General features: G+C 42.3%; 1 long non-coding RNA gene across 5 annotated transcripts; it reads left to right on the top strand.

The window, feature by feature from the left end:
* Nucleotides 1-6960: 6960 nt before the first annotated feature.
* Nucleotides 6961-10955, top strand: LOC125537593 (uncharacterized). 5 transcript variants are annotated; one of them, XR_007295991.2, is made up of 7 exons: nt 6968-7428; nt 7985-8173; nt 8265-8336; nt 8874-9001; nt 9383-9528; nt 10311-10389; nt 10510-10931. It is a non-coding gene; the product is annotated as an uncharacterized LOC125537593 (long non-coding RNA). The 5 variants fall into 5 exon arrangements; XR_015616660.1 differs by having other exon boundaries at nt 6962-7428; nt 9383-10389; nt 10510-10952; XR_007295992.2 differs by having other exon boundaries at nt 6964-7428; nt 8874-9523; nt 10510-10943.
* The last annotated feature ends 1441 nt before the right edge of the window (nt 10956-12396 follow it).

Below are 12396 nucleotides of genomic sequence, written 5' to 3'. Positions count from 1 at the left end.
TAGTCCACCTTTCTGGTTCAGAGGTCGAAGCCGAAGGATTGCGATGACAAATTTTCACATGTTCGGTTGGAGATAAGTTCGATGATAAAAGTACATTGATACATAGATTCGAGCGCCTACTCTTTATCTATGCCATCTATAAGACTGTCTAAACTACAGCCTTCTTGCGAATATTTCACAGCTATCATCACTTGGTCATATACCAAGTTCACGGTAATCTCTTTTCCGTCTGGTCCCTGAGGTCCAACTCGAGCCATATGAGTCGGATCGAGTCCGGTGTGGCGCGTCTTCACCATCGCCCACGCCTCCCATGCACCTTCTCGGCATGTGGACGCCTTCCATAGCTCGAAACTGTGATGGGCACCTTTGAATAGGTTCCCCAACCCCTCCATACTTTTTGGAGGGGCATCGGATGGCCATAGGGCCTTAGCCATACTTCTCATAGCTTTTTGGGCCCGCTCATGCACCACGGACAACTCCTTAAGCACGTCACCTTGAAATATGGACACTTCCTCTTTAGGCCGTCCGGTTAACAGACCTACAACAACAGAGTTGTGACCGTCCGAATTATGGGATACTACGAGTCCCTTGGAAGGTTCAAAGGGTCATACTGAATATGCCGCCTTTCAAATTCTTATTCTCTTTTTGCGCGATTGATAACTGAGCCTTTAAGCTCTTTATCTCTTTGGCTTGTTTATCCTTTTCCTCCTCGAGTTTGTTCTTCTGATCAGTGGTCATTGTGGCCTTTTTCATCTCCACAAGCTCTGGGGTGACGGCATTCAGCTTTGTCTAGTTTGTTTTTAGCTCCTGGGACAACGCGTTATTATTCTCCCTAAGAACCTGCAGGTCATAACGATCCTCAAATCGATTGGCCTAGCCGCTTCAAGTCTCAAGGGCTACTGGCATATATCTATTAAATTTGCACAAACTATTACCTGCATATCCGTTGAAAACAATTGAGTAACTCCAGCAAGTCCGTCCCGGGCGGCTCGGATATATGCATCCACGGAGCTGAGTGCGGTAAATTTCTCTTCAGTAAAAACTGGAGTGCACATGGCCGCTTTCAGCCGACGATGATTCATCACGCTCTCCACCTCGGAATTCATGACAGATACGTCATCCGAATCCTCATGAGGGGGCGGATCTGGCACTGTATCAGCCCTCGTCCTGGTTGACGAGTCCGGTGCCGGATTAGCTGATATTCGGCTAGCAGGGCGTTTTCCTACGGTTTGTCGCGTGCTCCTCCTGAAATAAAGGTAGAGGGGGAATTTAACAATCTAATCTCATTCTTAGGCACATATCAAAGGACATACCTCTTTGAAGAAGGAGGGGGCTCGACAGCGCTCCCGGTTTCCTTTCGTTTTGAGCGATCGCCTTGCGTAGAGGCCGCTCTCGAGGGAGTGTGGCTTGCCGAGCACCGATCCTATGAAGTACAGTTTAGTATAATGGATGAGGTGCAAGTAGGGTTTTTTTTGAGGAATATTTTTGAGTACTTACAATGGAGAAAGGGTAAAGGCGGGGGTAGTTGGCACCCCGGCTTAGAGAAACCGGAACGCCCCATATTCCAGCCCAGAGATCGAGGAGAAGTCTTCTGGAATATGGCACTACTTAGCATAGAACAAATCACCCTTTTATTCCAAGCTATATGGATACAAGGGGATTACATTGGCACGGCGACACTACGCCTGCCTCGGTTGCTCCATGCAAGCAGTAGAACAACATGAAGTAGAGGAATAACTACTGGCAGTGGAACAGCGGCGACAATGATGAACTCCACTCTGCAGGGACTCCGGCTGGAACGCTTGTCCTAGCTCACAACAAGGGATCCATGGCAAACAAGCAGTCAAATCATGCATGACCTGCAAACTGGCATGACACGCCAGGTTAGTACACTGAATGTACTTGCAAGCTCACAGCAACCAAAGCAATCAAGACAGACAATAGCATGGCAATTACAGGTTAACAAGGATTAACATGATACTATCAGAACAACATGGCATGAACAACATGATACAGCTAGAACAATACGAGCATGGCATGAACATATAAACATGATGACACTATCATGCAACATGATGACGTTATCCTGCACCAACTTACTCTGTTCGGGTTACCTCGTAACCATCACGGGCATCACACGATCATCTCAGGATCCAATCCAGCTTGGTATTAACAATACCATAGTAATCATTACATGACCACAAGGAGCTTGATCTTTACCCTTGACTCTCGCATAACACCACAAATATCCATCAACTCGGTATCCTCAATACCACGGTGATCATCTCACGGTCACAATCAACTTCTTTCTCATCATCGAACCAAGGTTGTTATTAATCAAGTTATTATTATTACTATTGACCCACAGTGTGACCAACTACGAACTGGGCCATTATCAGCGGGTGCGGCTATCGATAAATTTAACATACACTCTGAAGAGGTAGCGCATTGTACCCACACCACGGAACCCATGGCCTCGCACTCCCATTTGGGTGGACCAACGGTGTTCCGACAAAACCGTCCTACTGCCATGACACTCTCCCGGCCACTCTGGCAAACTCCCTTTGGGGTAAGTCATGGGTGGCCCCGTGCCTACCAAAGGCATCAACGGCCACTGTCGTGGCAAAACATAAACGGTCCGAAACGGGGACAATGGATCCATACTCAACAACAGGCACACAAGGCTTATGCCGTCCTACCCGACCAAGGTAGTGCCCGCGCATAACCTTCCCTCGTTGGAGGCACCGGCGAGAGGCATGACAATAGGCCCAGTTAGGACCTCCCCATAAAGGCAAATGTTGTTGCACTGGTCAGCTCGATATGGTGGCACCATGACTCAGCCAATAGTTGTCCAAGTTCAATTTAATCCGGTTAAACTTGAATGCAATATGCTGTGCCATGATAAAATAACATGATGCAATTACAATGCATGAGCATGATATAAGCATGGGGTGCGACAACCATATCAACAATGAATCATATCCAACTGAGCATGGCATAATGAAGAGCATGAATATCACAAGTACAACACTACTCATAGCATAACATGACCACTAGCATCAACAATAAATACCATGCAAGAACACATCAATAACATTACCGAGTAAACACTTAACCAACTAATAGCAAAGGAACAATGCATATCAACGGTACTCGGTAACCAACGACAGTCATGCCTCGAAGAACATGACCAACCCAACATGTACTACTACCAAGCATGGCCAATATGTAAGTAATACTAGCAGGTACAACATGATAACAGAGTGCAAGAAAATATAGCATGATGGTAATCACCGATCCATAAGCATAACCGATATAACGACAGCAATAGCAAAACAAACATACAGTTATTAAAGATTCAAGTTGAAAACCAATGCTGCTGCATGGCTATCATGCAAATGGTGGTTGTGGCTTGCCTGGGGATGAAGGAGGCTCCGGGAAGAGGTGCGGTGAAGCCGCAGAAAGATTCACCGGAAAAGATTCTCTCTCGGAGGGGCTGATTAGGGGCAAGGGCAAAAAGGTCATCTTCGCAGTGTCAAACCATAGTGAAAATGACGTGAATGGAACGGGCTCGACGAGACAAAGATGTGGGCATTGGATTCACCTCATTCGGAGTCTCGAGCAAAAAAGTTGTAGCCCGACAAAGTCCAGGGACAATTTGTAAAAAGATTTCTACAAACAGGCCCCTGAGTGAGAAAACGGAAAGCGCCTTAAGCGAAAATACGTTTTCAGAACTTGGAGAGCGCACTTACAGCCGAAGAGCTCCAAAATACGCTTTCTCCACGGGAAAACGTACTTTCGGAAGTACGCTTCCACTTATCCACGTGGGCAGTGGCGGGGTCATGGGTTGTGTGGCTGATGGGCGAGGCCCGCGTGGAGGTGGGGCCGCCACTTATCCATGCTGGCAATGGGGTCAATGCCCGTGTCACTCCCAGCGGAACCCACCGGATCTCTTTCTCTCCTCCTTGCTCCTTCCCCTCTTCCTCCCGACGCCGGCTCCAGAACAAAGGAGGCCGCGCGCTCCAGCGAGGAGCCCAGGCGGCACAGGCCATCGTTCGAGGCACTCCGGCCACCGGGGTGCTCGGGGAGGAGGAACTGCGCGTCTGGCCAAGCGGGGTACGGAGGGCGGGGAATTCAAGGGAGCGCGTGGTCTTGGACGGGGCAGACAGCGGCAATGGCAGGCTCGGGTGACCTTGGGGAGGACGGAGGAGCCGCGAAGAGGAGGGGATGGGCATTGGGAAGGCTGTGATGGACCTCGTGGAATTCATTGGGGTGGAAAGGGGTGGAGGAGAGCTCGGAGTGGAGCCAATTTGAGCAGAGCACCGTGGCGAGGCTTTGGCCATGGGAGGGGCAGGAGAGCTTCTCGAGCTCATTTGAGAGGCTGGGGAGGGGTAGTGGAGCGAGGCAAGGATGGTGGTGAGTTCGAGAGGCCGCAGGGAGGGCTACTTATAGCCGGGGTGAGGGACACGGGCTCGGGTGCCGCTGCTCGCACTCGGCCAAGGCTCTAGCGACGCGCAGCGATCATGGGGAGGTGTGGGAACGCGACGAAGGAGGGAGCGGACGAGCCGCGGAGCTCACGGAGTAGAAGAGGTTGTGGGGGGAGAAGCAGCCAAACGTCATTAATGCATGTCAGCACTACTCACCCATGAGCGCGCGGCGACGAGCGCTGACGGAGAGGCATATGGAGGGCGAGATGGCTCCAGGAGGACGGTGACGACAAGAGGAAGCTAGGGGGCATGCCCGTGCTCGCTGAGATGCCGAGCAGAGGAGGGGGCCCGAAGCAAACGATGTCCTGGATGCGTGCACTGCATGCCAAGTCGGTGGTCACCACGTGCACTGGTGCACACAGTGCCACAAGCTACGCCAAAAGATGTCTGGGGGTTAGTCCTTCCAGGGGAGGTTTCAACTACGGTGGTAGCTCGGTTAAAGACTATGTGGTTAAATGGTAAGTGAGCTCTGAAGTTTACTGCATCAAACTGAATCATTATGTAGTGATCAACAGAGTGAGGTTAAGAGGAAAACTAGATGTCAGGGGAGTTTAGGTTAGGAAGAACTATAGTCCTATGAATTTTGAGATGATTAGGACAAGTATTTTATATAGTTGCTTTTCAACTACATAAACTGGTCTAGAAGCAAAAACAGGAAGAGACACTCACATAGAGTGATGAATTGAGCTGAAAATGGGCATGGCGGGATTATTTGGGCATATGAGAGTGCCATAAAAATTTCATGCCACTTGGCCAAGACAAAATGGTACTTCCTTCATACAACACTTCTCTGGACAGAAACTTAGGAAAAATCCTGAGGGAAAATGGCTAGATCAAATGGGCCCAAATCTTGTGGAGATAGGTTATATAGGTAGGAGAAGGCCTTGGAAAATTTTCGGCAACAATGGGTCAATATAAAATGTACTTGCTTCACTAACTAAAAATTTGGACAGAAACAAAGATTTGAAGCTGTGCTCACATGGATGCATTGCATGAGCTCAGATCTTGTGGAGAGCTTTGATTTGATAATATGAAGTACCATGCAAAACTTCAACTCAATTGGACCATCCTAGCTAGTACTTCCTTCACAACCAATTCCCTTACACAGGAACTTTGAAAAATTGCTCAGGAATATTCACTAGGCAAATTAAGTTGAATTTTGGCAGGAGGCAATTATATGGACATGAAAAGGTGTCCAAAAAGTCTGAGTTCAATTGGGCAAATATAGATGGCACTTACTTCACAAACTGCCATTCAGGACAAAATGGGAAAGGAATTAATTGAGCATGATGAGGAACATGACAAATGAAATATTTTGCCATATTTGAGGATGATATGACCCAAACAATTTATGAGAATTATTTGGGAATTTTGGGAGTGATAGAAATATAGGTTGCTTCACAACCTAGGGCAAATTGGGTTATTCCTTTAATAGAAAAAGAAATATTCCCAAGGAAAAGAATATTGGGGTTTGGTCCAAGCTGGAAATGGTAAGGTCTAGGAATGGAGATGGGGATGACAAGCCACTCTGGAAAGAAAGAAGAGGGCATCTTCTTCAGTTTCCAGACCACATAGCCACGGAAAAATAAAACTTAAGCAAAAATTTCAGAAAAACAAAAGAAAAAGAAAGGGCCAAAAATCAGGATGTGAAAGTAGTCGGCCGTAATAGCCACTTCCGAGCCATTAAGGCTCGCCTGATAAAATACTCCATTATCGAACTATATATATATATATATATATATATATATATATATATATATATAGTGTTACTATTCATCACCCATGATGCAGAATAAGTTATTCTTCACCCGAGGTAATCTTATGATCATGTCATAATTAAATTACGCTTGGAATTCAAATAGTTACATTTCTATTGATTCATTATGTAAAATTTGACATAAGAAAATAAAAATATAGGTCATAAGACAAGAAAATTTACAGTTTATGTGTATTTTACACTATGTTTTTACATTTGTAATTTTACATAACATAAAATATTTTTTACGGCGATTTTATATTTTCTATTGATACTATTCATCACCCAGGGTGCAAAAAAAATTATTCTTCACCCGAGGTAATCTTATGATTATTTTATAATTAAATTACGTTTGAAATTCAAATAGTTACATTCATATTGATTCACTACGTAAAATTTGGCACAAGAAAATAAAAATATAGGTCATAAGACAAGAAAATTTGCAATTTATGTGTATTTTACACTATATTTTTACGTTTGTAATTTTACATAATATAAAATATTTTTTACGAGGATTATATATTTTTTACGATCTCTTTTTATGTCAGACTTACGGAACGTAAAATTACGATGCATAGATGGTAAAATAGAGAGGTGAAGAATAATTATTCGTCGTCCAGCGCGACCCTCTATATGTATGACCCTGGAAGAAGAATATGTTATTCTTCACCCGGTCGAACGACCCAGCCAGCCAAAGCCCCGAGCGCACTCTCTTCAACCACCGAAAAAAAACATTTGTTTTTTCTTCCGTTTCTGGGCCGGCGACTGACTAGAGGTTTCGGTGGCGAGCGGGCGGCTGAAGAGTGGTTCGCTAGGGAGTCCATTGGCCGGCGGTGAGGCTGCGGCGGCGCTTGGATGCGCCCACTGGCCGGCAGCGAGGAGAGCGGGGATGCGGGATGCTTCCCGATTGGTGGCGGCTTCGCGGCGGGCTTCGCGGCGTGTTGTTTGGCCTGCGGCATGGCTGGTGTTCTGGGAGCCGATGCACGCAGAGCTGTTTGTGTGTCGCAATGGCTGCGAGTAGGAGAAGCAGCGCTTCGCACACCTCTGCGTCCTCATAGTCAGTTGTAATTGAGAAGGCCATAGCACGGGCTTGTTCATCACCAGAATCCGTGGTAATCGATTTTGGTCCCCTTACCTGAGTGCCACTATTAGCCCTAACCTCCAGATCCCGCCCATATTCACCAGGTAAAGGACCCTCATGTGCCTCAAATTCTTCCTTTCTTGCATATAATTGTGTGGCCCAATTTTTTAATCTGTTGTGTCAGAATATGGTAAATTAGGGTGATTGTATGTTTGATCTACTTGCAATTGTGAAATGATCCGATTTAGGTGGACTTAGTTGAAAGAGGTCATCTTATTAAATCAATTAGCCAACTTAGCTGACAGAAATTTAAAGGAGGTTAATCAGAATCTGATTTGCGTGATAGTATTCTGAAAAGCAACTTGTAGCCTATCATTGCCAATGGCAAGAAGAGTACACATTTAATGCTTTTACTACTGGTCTTGTTTCCTTTTGGAACAGGTTACTAGTTTATTATGGAGTAGTTAGTTAGTTTTCTGTTGGGTTCAAGCGAATCACTATTCTCGAATTCATAGTGTCCATTAGATTTTTATGGGATGGAAAGGGTCTGTCTCAAGTGCTAACCTGATAGGATAAACAAACCTCTGAGACAGTAACCAGTTTTGTGTTTGAGCCCTCTGAGGTTGTGTTACAATTTTCATTTGGGTTTATTTGTTTCAGAAAAAAATCCGTCATCATATTTCAGCCGGCAAGGTAAATTTTCACCTCCCCTCATGTGACTAAGAGAAGCCAGATAAAAATTGATGAGAGAAGCCAGACAACCGATCGAAGAAAGGAATGAAAACAAAAGATAGAGAGAAGCTGCATTTATTCCCCAATGGTTAGGTGTACCTTCTACAATTTTTATCAGTATGATCCTCCTTCTCTTGTATTAGTTATTACTGAACACATGATTTTTTGAGGAAAACACTTCAAGTACAACCGATTCATTTTTTTGCAGGGAAGTCCATCTGATTCTGTCATGCCTATCAATGGGGATAATGAGATTGCGAATATGCCCACGTCTTCAGAGGTAGTCCCTCTGTTCCATAACTGTGGTCATGGTTTTAGTTCTATTTTGAACTAAAACCATGACAAGAAGTACGAAACGGAAGGAGTACATGTTTTCTGTTGTTTTACGCTTTACTAAAAGTAACATGTCCTGCCGTTTTAACTTAGAATGGGCTGGAAAGCTGCTACTGTATTAGTATGGTTATCCCATCATTCTGAACCTGCTCTGTTGTAGAAAGAAGGAAATCGGAAAGGATAGAACACTATAAAATGTGAAAAACAAGCTTCACACTGCGAGCAACAAAGAATCACACACCCCAAGAAGAAGTGTGAATCATCCAAGCCCACCATGATCTGAATGTGCAATGTCACTGAATTGCTATAATGATTTGTTCATTTTTGAGTTAGGAAAACCACTGATATTGAGGCCGATCATACCTCTGAATAGATCAAAATTTAAACCTTTCAGTGGCCTGATCTTGGTAAAGAACACAAATGTGTCATTTCTTAAACTTGAATTGTTCTAATAAAAATATGGATTTTCACTTTTGGCCTGCAGTTGTTGACGGTCTCTATGTGGAAGGGTTCATAACTTTCTCTAGGTGCAGACCTGAATACTAGTGGTACACACTTGCAACTAGCAAAATTTGCAAGATGCAGGGTCAGCTTTTCTTTTTACAATGGATGGTACGTTTGTAGCTCTTTGTCTCGTCCATCAAAACACTTCAACACCTGCAGTACACTAACCTTTCTCAGTTTTGCTTCTCGCATTTTTACATTCTGCTCAAGGTGAATGTTGAATGAATTTGTATGGTACGCTAGATTTCTTACATGGGTGGTTGGAAACCTTATGCTCGTAGTTACTAACCCTCACCCAGCCTGTCAATATACAAGGATGCTGCAAATTTGAGTTAGATTTACTTTAATTGCCATCAGGTGGACGCTGATCCTCACCCAGCCTGTCAAATTTCACAGATTTTTTGGTTTAGCCCACCCCCAATCCAGGAGTTATCTTGTATAACAGGAAAATATGATTGTTCATTCAGGTTATTGCTTGTTTTTTTGTAGGAAAACCAGATGGTAATCTTCTATTTTTGGCGATTAATCATGCGATTCTATCTATATAGGCTCCATCAATTCAGTTTATTCTGTAGCCATGGATACTGTAAAGAAGATCCACACCATCATCTTTGCTTATTTTTATATACTGTAAGGTGCTTGTTTGCACTAACCTATTTTCCTATCTTGCAAAGCTATCCATTAAAATATGGTTAATTTCTTCCCCGTATTCTTTACCGTTGTAACACTAGATTTGATATGCATTTATTTTGTTCCATTTAATATTGATTCGATGATATGTGTCTGATGAATTATGGGGAGTATCTCTTTCACATTGTGTCTGATGAATTATGGGGAGTATCTCTTTCACACTAATGTTAGTTGTGAGCCAACCTAGTAGTTTCATGAACTTCAATTGCTTTTCAGGTTTTTACTTACGACATTATCAACCTCAAATTGTTAGCTCCTTTTGTTTCATCACAGAGCGATGAAGTTTAGTAGCACAACTTCTAGTAATATTATGAAAATCCATATTGAAGTGACTTAAGATGCATGTGTATTTTATTTTGATGACACTCTCTGGTGCCAGACTAGTAAGCTTAGACAATGGCGTAAATAGTAAGACACGGACTATTTCAATATGATGACTCCCACCATTGTATTTGGCACAATTTGTCTTGTTTCAGAGTTTTCGCTTTTTGTCTTGTTTCTCTTTATACTTTTGATTCATACCTGCAGCCTGCGTGTTATGTGTTCATGTGATTCTGATCAATTTGGTACATCAAAAATCCCTCTGGGATATCTTTGATTTCAACATTGCTACCAGTTTAGCGTAGTGAAGCCTGTTAATCCTAGAGTGTTCGGTGTGCTCATCTATTGGGGGCCTCTACATGTTTGTTGTTATACTTCTGAGAACTAAAAATATTATGTTTTTCAGGCATCTGTCCAAGTGGTTGACGGCTAATGTATGAGGGATACAGAGTAATTTCTTTGTATTTATGGTTGGTATGAGTAATGTAAGTTGAAATTTCAGACCTTCTTTTACAAATAACCAGTAGCAACGTTCAGGTTTTGGTGAGAAGAAAAGTGAACCTAAAGGCTACAGTGAAATTAATAGTATACTATGTTGCTTCCAGGCCATGGATAAGAATATTTTAGTCACCCTGGAGAAATGGCTGGACAAGTAACTTGATGGGAAATCTCTGGTCATCTGCAAAGTAAGCTAATCGAAGATCAAGTTCGACAGTACTCAATATTCGAGTTCAGCGGTACTCAGTTTTCAAGTTCAGGAGCACTCAGTTTTATAATAGTGATTTCTAAAATGTTTCATGCTGCTGGTTACCTAGTGCTAAGTTGCATTTAATTGTCCGGACGAATTTTATTTGTAATCGTAAGGATGGATTTCTTATGTGAGAAATTTCCCGGAACCACTACATGGAATTTATTTATTAGACAACTTTGTTATGCCGTGGTTACCAAAAATGCCTCGTGTACATGATGAATTAGTGGCCTATGTTTCTCATGTTTACTGAAAATGCTTCCTACTGAACTGAGATAGTGATCGCATATGTTAGTTAAATCAATTACCAGTTTTCTATTTTGCTAAACCTGGTATACTCAGTCCAACAGAAATAGTAATAGATCCAACATAAATACCAGGAATATAGGGATGCAGCCTTATATATATTTTTAATATCAGGAACGCCTGCTGTAAGATTACAGGAAAATGCTCCAGATTAGTTCCTTGCCTCGCAACTCATTCCGTAAGATTATGGCGACATCAGTTGATTCTATACTCTGCCACCAATTTGATGCACAATATAGGTCTGACATGCACGAAGTAAATTACTAGCATGTAGGAGCCAGGAGGTAATATTATGGTGCTCCCTTTTTGTTTACGGAATAGACGTTCCTTTTCCAGACTGTAATTTCATCACCTAGGGTGCAGAATAAGTTATTCTTCAGCTGAGGTAATCTTATGATCATTTTATAATTAAATTATGTTTGGAATTCAAATAATTACATTTCTATTGATTCACTACGTAAAATTTGATATAAGAAAATTAAAATATAGATCATAAAACAAGAAAATTTGCAGTTTATGTGTATTTTAGACTATGTTTTTACGTTTATAATTTTATATAACATAAAATATATTTTTACGGAGATTATATATTTTCTTACGGTCTCTTTTTGCGTCGGAAATAAGATAAAACTTACGGAACGTAAAATTACGATGCATTGATGGTAAAATAGAGGGGGTGAAGAATAACTATTCCTCACCCAGGGTGACGAATAGCGCGACCCTATATATATACATCTGGGCTATTCTGTTACGCGTAACAGAATATTATTCTGTTACCCTACTTGAACTAATGAATTCAAGCGGTTGAACTGATGAAATTCGAGCGGTTGAACTGATGCTTTCTGTTGCTGTTAAAAATCGTGTTCTTTAGTTTAATTTATTTTGCAATTTTTTTTGTCAAAACGGGGCGTGTAATATATCGTTGGAAAGCTCTTGACATCCACATTACAATCTTATAATTTGTTTTTGCAAAAAAATTATGATTTAAGAGCAGTTTTGAAAAACCCGTTTTTTTTCAAAACCGAAAACGTGAATAGTATTTTGCACTTAATTTTCAAACGGTTTGTCGGAATTGAGCAAATCAGATGGCGTTGGAAAGCTTGTGAAAATCCGCATCTTCCATACATCTACTATTTTTCAAATTCTATATGGTTTAAAAGTAATTTGAAAAACAGTGAAATTCTGGGCGAAATGTTTTTTCACTGTTTTTTGCAAACAGTTTATCGGATTGACGCAAATGATACGGCGTTGGAAAGCTATGGAAAATGCGCAACTTTTGCGTATAAGAAGTTTTTTCTAATTCCTTACGGTTTAAATACGAATTCAAATACGGTAAAATTGGTTTTGAACGCGGTTTTTTTAAAAAGTTTGTCAAAATGGGGCAAATAATATACCGTTGGATAGCTATCGAAAATGCAAGACTTAGTCATGTTGGACG

Source organism: Triticum urartu, chromosome 2A, assembly GCF_056163025.1.
Source record: "Triticum urartu cultivar PI428250 chromosome 2A, HENAU_Tu73, whole genome shotgun sequence".
Lineage (NCBI taxonomy): Eukaryota > Viridiplantae > Streptophyta > Magnoliopsida > Poales > Poaceae > Triticum > Triticum urartu.
The sequence above is the reverse complement of the archived record's forward strand: the minus strand, read 5'-3'. Positions and strand labels throughout refer to the sequence as shown.